This window comes from Panthera tigris, chromosome A1 (genome assembly GCF_018350195.1).
Source record: "Panthera tigris isolate Pti1 chromosome A1, P.tigris_Pti1_mat1.1, whole genome shotgun sequence".
In the NCBI taxonomy this organism is placed as follows: Eukaryota; Metazoa; Chordata; class Mammalia; order Carnivora; family Felidae; genus Panthera; species Panthera tigris.
The window spans coordinates 135,255,585-135,262,294 of record NC_056660.1 but is presented as its reverse complement, the minus strand read 5'-3'; the positions used below and the strand labels follow the sequence as shown (position 1 = coordinate 135,262,294).

At 38.3% G+C, this 6,710-nt stretch overlaps 1 non-coding gene across 1 annotated transcript; it reads left to right on the top strand.

Moving 5' to 3' along the window:
- The first annotated feature begins 5,607 nt into the window (after positions 1 to 5,607).
- LOC122232073 lies at positions 5,608 to 5,714 on the top strand. Its single transcript, XR_006209410.1, has one exon. It is a non-coding gene; the product is annotated as a U6 spliceosomal RNA (small nuclear RNA).
- Positions 5,715 to 6,710: the final 996 nt, after the last annotated feature.

Here is a 6,710-nt window from a genome sequence, read left to right as displayed (position 1 = left end):
AGCCACCCCAGGTCCCCTCCCTTTAAGAAGTAATGTTTCTGGTTTCCTAAGTCTCTTTTGGAGAGATTTTATGCCTGCAAAGTATGTATGTTTGTGTACTTTAGTTGCTTTAAGCATGTGGTAGCATATTATATACACTCTTCTGTATCCTTATTTTCATTTAATATATTTTGGAGAGTATATCATCTCATAACATACAGACCTCCCTATTCTTTCAAATTAAGATAAAATTTTACTTTATGTGTTTTTTAAAATTTTTATTTATTTACTTGTTTGTTTATTTATTAAGAGAGAGAGCGTGGGGGCCCTGGGTGGCTCAGTCGGTTAAGTGTCCGACTTTGGCTCAGGTCATGGTCTCGCGGTTTGTGAGTTCAAGTCCCGCGTTGGGTTCTGTGCTCACAGCTCAGAGCCTAGAGCCTGCTTTGGATTCTGTGTCTCCCTCTCTCTGCCCCTGCCCCCCTAAAGAAATAAATAAACCTTTAAAACAAAAAAAAAATAAGAGAGCACAGGGGAGGGGCAGAGAGGGAGAGAAAGAATCTCAAGCAGGATCTACACCCAATGCAGAGCCCAACATGGGGTGGGGCTCGATCTCATGCCAATGAGATCATGACCTGAGCCGAAATCAAGGGATGGACGCTTAACTGACTGAGCCACCCAGGTGGCCCCAAATTTGTCATTTTATTTATTTTTTTTTTTTATTTTTTATTTTTTTTTTTTTCAACGTTTTTTATTTATTTTTGGGACAGAGAGAGACAGAGCATGAACGGGGGAGGGGCAGAGAGAGAGGGAGACACAGAATCGGAAACAGGCTCCAGGCTCCGAGCCATCAGCCCAGAGCCTGACGCGGGGCTCGAACTCACGGACCGCGAGATCGTGACCTGGCTGAAGTCGGACGCTTAACCGACTGCGCCACCCAGGCGCCCCAAATTTGTCATTTTAAAGTGCATAATTGGGTGCGTGGGTGGCTCAGTTAAGTGTCTAACTCTAGGTTTCAGCTCAGGTCACAATCTCACATTTTGTGGGTTCAAGCCCCACATCGGGCTCCACGCTAAATGGCACAGAGCCTATTTGGGATTCTTTCTCTTCCTCTCTCTCTGCCCCTCCCCTGCTCACTTGCACTCTCACCCAAAAAATAAACTTAAAAAAAAAGTGCACAACTAGCTGGCTTTTATTATACTCACAAGATTGTGTAATCATCATACTTCAACCATCACTATCTAATTCCATATGTAACATTTTTATTACCCCACCCAGAAAAAGTCCAGTACTGTTAGCAGTCACTTTCCATTTTTCCCTTCTCCTAGCCCCTTGGAATCACTAGTTTACTTTGTCTGTATGGTTTTGCATATTCTGGGCATTTCATATAAATGGAATCATACAATATGTAGCCTTTTATGTCTGGCTTCTTTGACTTAGCATATTGTTTCCAAGGTCATCCCTATTGCAGCCTCTACCGGTAGGTACCTCATTCCTTTTTATCAAGTAATATTCCACTGTATGTACCACCTCTTGTTTATCCATTCCATCATTTGCACAATTGGGTTGTATCCTTTCTGGGTCTTATGAATTATGTTATGAACATTTGTATACAGGTTTTTGTGTAGATGTAGGTTTTCAATTCTTGGGTATAGAGGGAAATTTCTGGGTCCTTTCGCAACTGAGTTTAACTTTGCGAAAACACCAAACTGTTTTGCAAAATGGTTGCATTACTTTACATTCCCCTCCCCCTGTCTACGTAGTAGGGATCTAATTTCTCCACATCCATGCCAGTACCTGCTAGATGAACACTTGTTCATCTAATAGCCATCCTGTGCATGTATAGTAATATTTCATATTAGTCTTGATTTACATTTCCCTGATGACTATTGATGTACCTACTAGTCATTCATACATCTTCTTTGGATCCCTATTTTTTTTTTTTTTTTAAGTTTTATTTAAGTAATCTTTACATCCAATGTGGGCTTGAGCTCACGATCCTGAGATTAAGTCACATGCTCTTCCAACCGAGCCAGCCAGGCACCCCTGGATCCCTAATCTTTTTAAAGCTTGCACATAAGTCCATATAGGATGTGCTATGATTGGTTTAATCTGTCCCCTACTGATAGACTTTTAAGTTGTTTCCAGCTTTTTACTATTACAATGTTGCCAAGAATGGTAAGAAAGAAAGGTACCTGGGAGGCTCAGTTGGTTAAGCCTCTGGCTCTTGATCTCAGCTCAGGTCATGATCTCATGGTTCATCGGATCAAGCCCCACGTCAGGCTCTGCACTGACAGCAAGGAGCCTGCTTGGGATTCTCTTTCTCTCCCTCTCTGCCCCTCTCCTGCTCACATGCTCTCTCTCAAAATAAATAAACTTAAAAAAAAAAAAAGGGTAAGAAAGAATAACATGTATATTACATGTATATATTACATGTATCTTACATGCCAAGCACTCTTAAATACATTTCAAAAGTGAACTCTATTAATCCACATGATACCATCTGAGTTAGGTATTATTATTTCCATTACAGGTGATGGAAACAGGGCACAGAATGAAGTGACACAGTCAAGATCGCAGGAAGTATCAGAGTCAGGAGTCTATCTTAGCAGGCTCTTACCCATTAAGTTATACTGCTTAATGTACATGGAACTTGGCACATGAGTAAGTTTATCTGTCCAGTAAATTCCTGAGTAAATTGTAAGCAAAGATAACATTTAGTAGATTCATTTTAATAATCATATATTGCCTATTATATACATGCAAGACTCCAACCAAATAACTGGTGGGGAAAGCCTCAAGTTCTTGACCTTCAGATGATCATAACCCAGTATACAAGGAAGATATACATACAAATGGGCCCTTTAGACAAATCAGGTAGACTATGGCAAATGCCCTACTGGAGATTCTAACAGAGAGAATAAAAGAGATAACTGTTTCCTACTATGAATATCAGAAAAGGATAAATGCTATAGGATGCAGGGCTTTGAAGAATGAGTATAGAGGTAGAGAAGAGAATTACTCAGACTAAGATAATAGCACATAGGTGCTATCCAGTCAAATCACATATAAAATGAGGATAATTACATCATAGGGCTATTGTAAGGATTAAATAAACAGTGTTTGGCACATACTGTTATTATTTTTAGTAATATTAATGGCTGTTTTGAGAAGACAATGTTCTTTTCATTACTAGAATTCACTAAATTATCAAGTGGTTGCTAATTATCTTAACAGTAAAACTCAAAAGATTTTCCTTCAACAGAAGGGAGATTATTATCTAAAAGGGAATCTAATACAGAGCTATACACCTTTCAGGAATTTTAATTAAATATTAATTAATTAAATATTAATATAATTAAATAAATTAAATCTTAATATACTCATTTCAGCTCTAGGTTTTTATTTGAAACTAGTGATAGTGCTTTAACATGTTGTTACAATTATTTGAAGGTTGTAGAAATAACCCCATTTACTGTTTGTCTTTGGTTTTATTTAACCTACTTGTTTGGTTTTTAACTTAAGTAGATTGGTTTAAAATAAACCTAAGGAGGGGCGCCTGGGTGGCTCAGTTGGTTAAATGTCCGACTTAAGCTCAGGTCATGATCTCACGGTTCATGAGTTCAAGCCCCACGTCAGGCTCTGTGCTGACAGCTCAGAGCCTGGAGCCTGCTTCAGATTCGATGTCTCCCTCTCTCTGCCCCTCCCCTGCTCATGCTCTGTCTCAAAAATAAAACATTAAAAAAATTTTTTTAATAAAAAAAATAATAAAACAAACCTAAGGAGATAAAAAGTGTTCTAAATTTTAAATCATTTTATGTTTCTGTAAATAAGACTTCTTAATAAGATATATTTTGTTCCTCGTGAGTACCTTAACCAGCTTTGAAGTATGTATAACCACTGATTATTTTCCTTATGCCCACTCTTGTTGGTATATTTTTTATTTTTGTGGGCGTTTAAAAGGGGTTTAGCCTCACTTCATCTGTATTTCTTTTGAATGTTCTACCACCAATCCCTACCAACATTTAAATTTGTTAGTTTCTAACAAAAAGTCATAGGGGTCAGGGGTCCCTGGGTGGCTTAGTCAGTTAAGTGTCTGACTTTAGCTGAGGTCATGATCTCGGGGTTCATGAGTTTGAGCCCTACATCAGCTCTCTGCTGTCAGCACGGAGCCTGTTTCTGATCCTCTGTCTCCCTCTTTCTCTGCCACTTCCCTGCTTGCTCTTTATCTCTCTCAAAAATAAACATTTTTTTTTTAATTTTAAGAAAAAAAAGTCATAGGAGTAAAAACTGCTAAGAAGCATTTATCCTTTCCTATGGAGTGGGGAGAGTCCAAGGTAAAAAAAGAATCACGGTTCTTAGTAACTTTTTTTTAAATGTTTATTTATTTTGAGAGAGAGAGAGAGACAGAGGACAAGCAGGGGAGGGGCAGTGAGAGAGAGAGACAGAGAATCCCAAGCAGACTCCACGCTGTCAGCTGAGAGCCCAACGCAAGGCTCAAACTCATAAACTGTGAGAGCATGATCTGCACCAAAATCAACAGTCAGATGCTTAACCGACTCTGTCACCCAGGCATCCCAGTTCTTAGTAGTGAAAAACAACATCCTGAAAATCATTTATATATGCCTATTTATATGTATAAATCGGCTTTTATTTAAAATTTAGTTCCTTAACACTTTTGATGACATAAATCCCTTTGACAGTCTGATATAAGCTATGAACCCACTTCCTCTAAGTAATACAGATATACATATTAATGTAAAATACTGTTTATGTTTTTCAAAGACTCAAAGACCCTTGAAATCCATTCAGAGGTTTGTTGTCTACGGAATTTATTATTATGGAAGGGAGGATTCAAAAAAAAATAATTTGTTACACGAGGCTAGCGAATAAAAAGCCAAGTGATCATTTGCTCATCCTCGGGATCCTCACCAGTGCATTAAGCAGAAAATAAATAAAAGACATACAGAGCTGTCAGGAAAAAAATAAGGTATTCTGAGGTAACATGATAATCTGTGTAGAAATTCCAAAGAGAATCTATACAAAAACTACTTGAACTAATAAGTGACGTTAACAAAGTCACAGGATATAAGACCAATACACAAAAACTACTGCATTTCCATATAGCAGTGACAAACAATTGGAAATTAAGACTAGAACAATACCATTTACAATAGTACCAAAAACATGACCTACTTAGGTTAAATCTAACAAAATATTTGCAAGATCTGCATACTGAAAATTCAAATGAAAGAAATCAAAGATCAAAAAAAGATGTATAAACCATGTTCATGAAATCGAAGATTCAATATTATTAACATGACAATTTTCCCCAAATTGATCTATTAATCCAGCCCCAATCAAAATGCCAGCATACTCTTCTAAAGTAAAAGTTGCAGGGCGCCTGGGTGGCTCAGTCGGCTAAGCATCCGACTTCAGCTCAGGTCACGATCTCACAGTTCGTGGGTTCAAGCCCCGCATCGGGCTCTGTGCTGACCGCTCAGAGCCTAGAGCCTGTTTCAGATTCTGTGTCTCCCTCTCTCTCTGACCCTCCCCCGTTCATGCTCTATCTCTCTCTGTCTCAAAAATAAATAAACGTTAAAAAAAATTTTTTAAAGTAAAAGTTGCTGAGTGCCCATTTTGGCAGCACATACACTAAAATTGGAACAATACAGTGAACTTTAGCATGGCCCCTGCACAAAGATGCCACGCAAATTTGTGAAGCGTTCCATAATAAAAAGAAAAATTGCTAAGCTGATTCTAGAATTTATATGGAAACATGTAGGAGCTAGAGTAACCAAACAATGCTGAAACAGGAGAACAAAGTTAAAAACAACCCTGGTGTACGTGATTTCAAGATTTGCTATAAAGACTAAAGCAAGACAATGTGGGACACTAGAATGATGGACACATAGATCAGATCTTGTAACAGAAAAGACAGTCCAGGAAGAAATCCATACCTAGACAGGCGATTTTTGATGGAGGTGCAAAAGGAAAATCAATGGGGAAACTAACTTTTTGACAAATAATAGGTATACATATCAAAAATTGAACCTCGGGGCACCTGGCTGGCTCGGTTGGTAGAGCAGAAGACTCTTGATTTTGGGGTTGCGAGTTCTAGTCCCCACATTGGAAGTAGAGATTAGTTAAAAATAAAATTTAAAAAAAAGTGAACTTCAAACTTAACCACATACCGAATTCAAAATTCAAAATGTCTCAGAGACCTATGTGTAAAACCTAAAATATATAAAACTTCTAGATGAAAACATACTAAGAAATTTTAGTGCTCTTTGATTAGGCAAAGATTTATCTGATAGAACACAAAAAACACAAAGCAAAGAAAAAAGAATCAATAAATTTGACTTCAAAATTTAAGACTCTTCCTCTCAAAAGACACCTAATATTGGGGGGGCCTGACTAGCTCAGTCAGGAGAGCACGCAACTGGATCTCAGGGTCATGAGTTCTAGCCCCAGGTTGGCCATGGAGCCTGCTTAAAAAAAAGACTTAAGAAAAGCAGCAGCCACAGATTAGGAGAAATGTAAACACACATATGAAACAGATTTGTATATAAAATATACATGATACTCTTGGGGCACCTGGGTGACTCAGTCGGTTAACTGAGTTGCAGCTCCATTCATGATCTCACGGTTTGGTTTTTGAGATTGAGATTGAGCCCCGTGGTGGGCTCTGGGCTGACAGCACTTGCTTGGGATTCTCTCTCATTCTCTCTCTC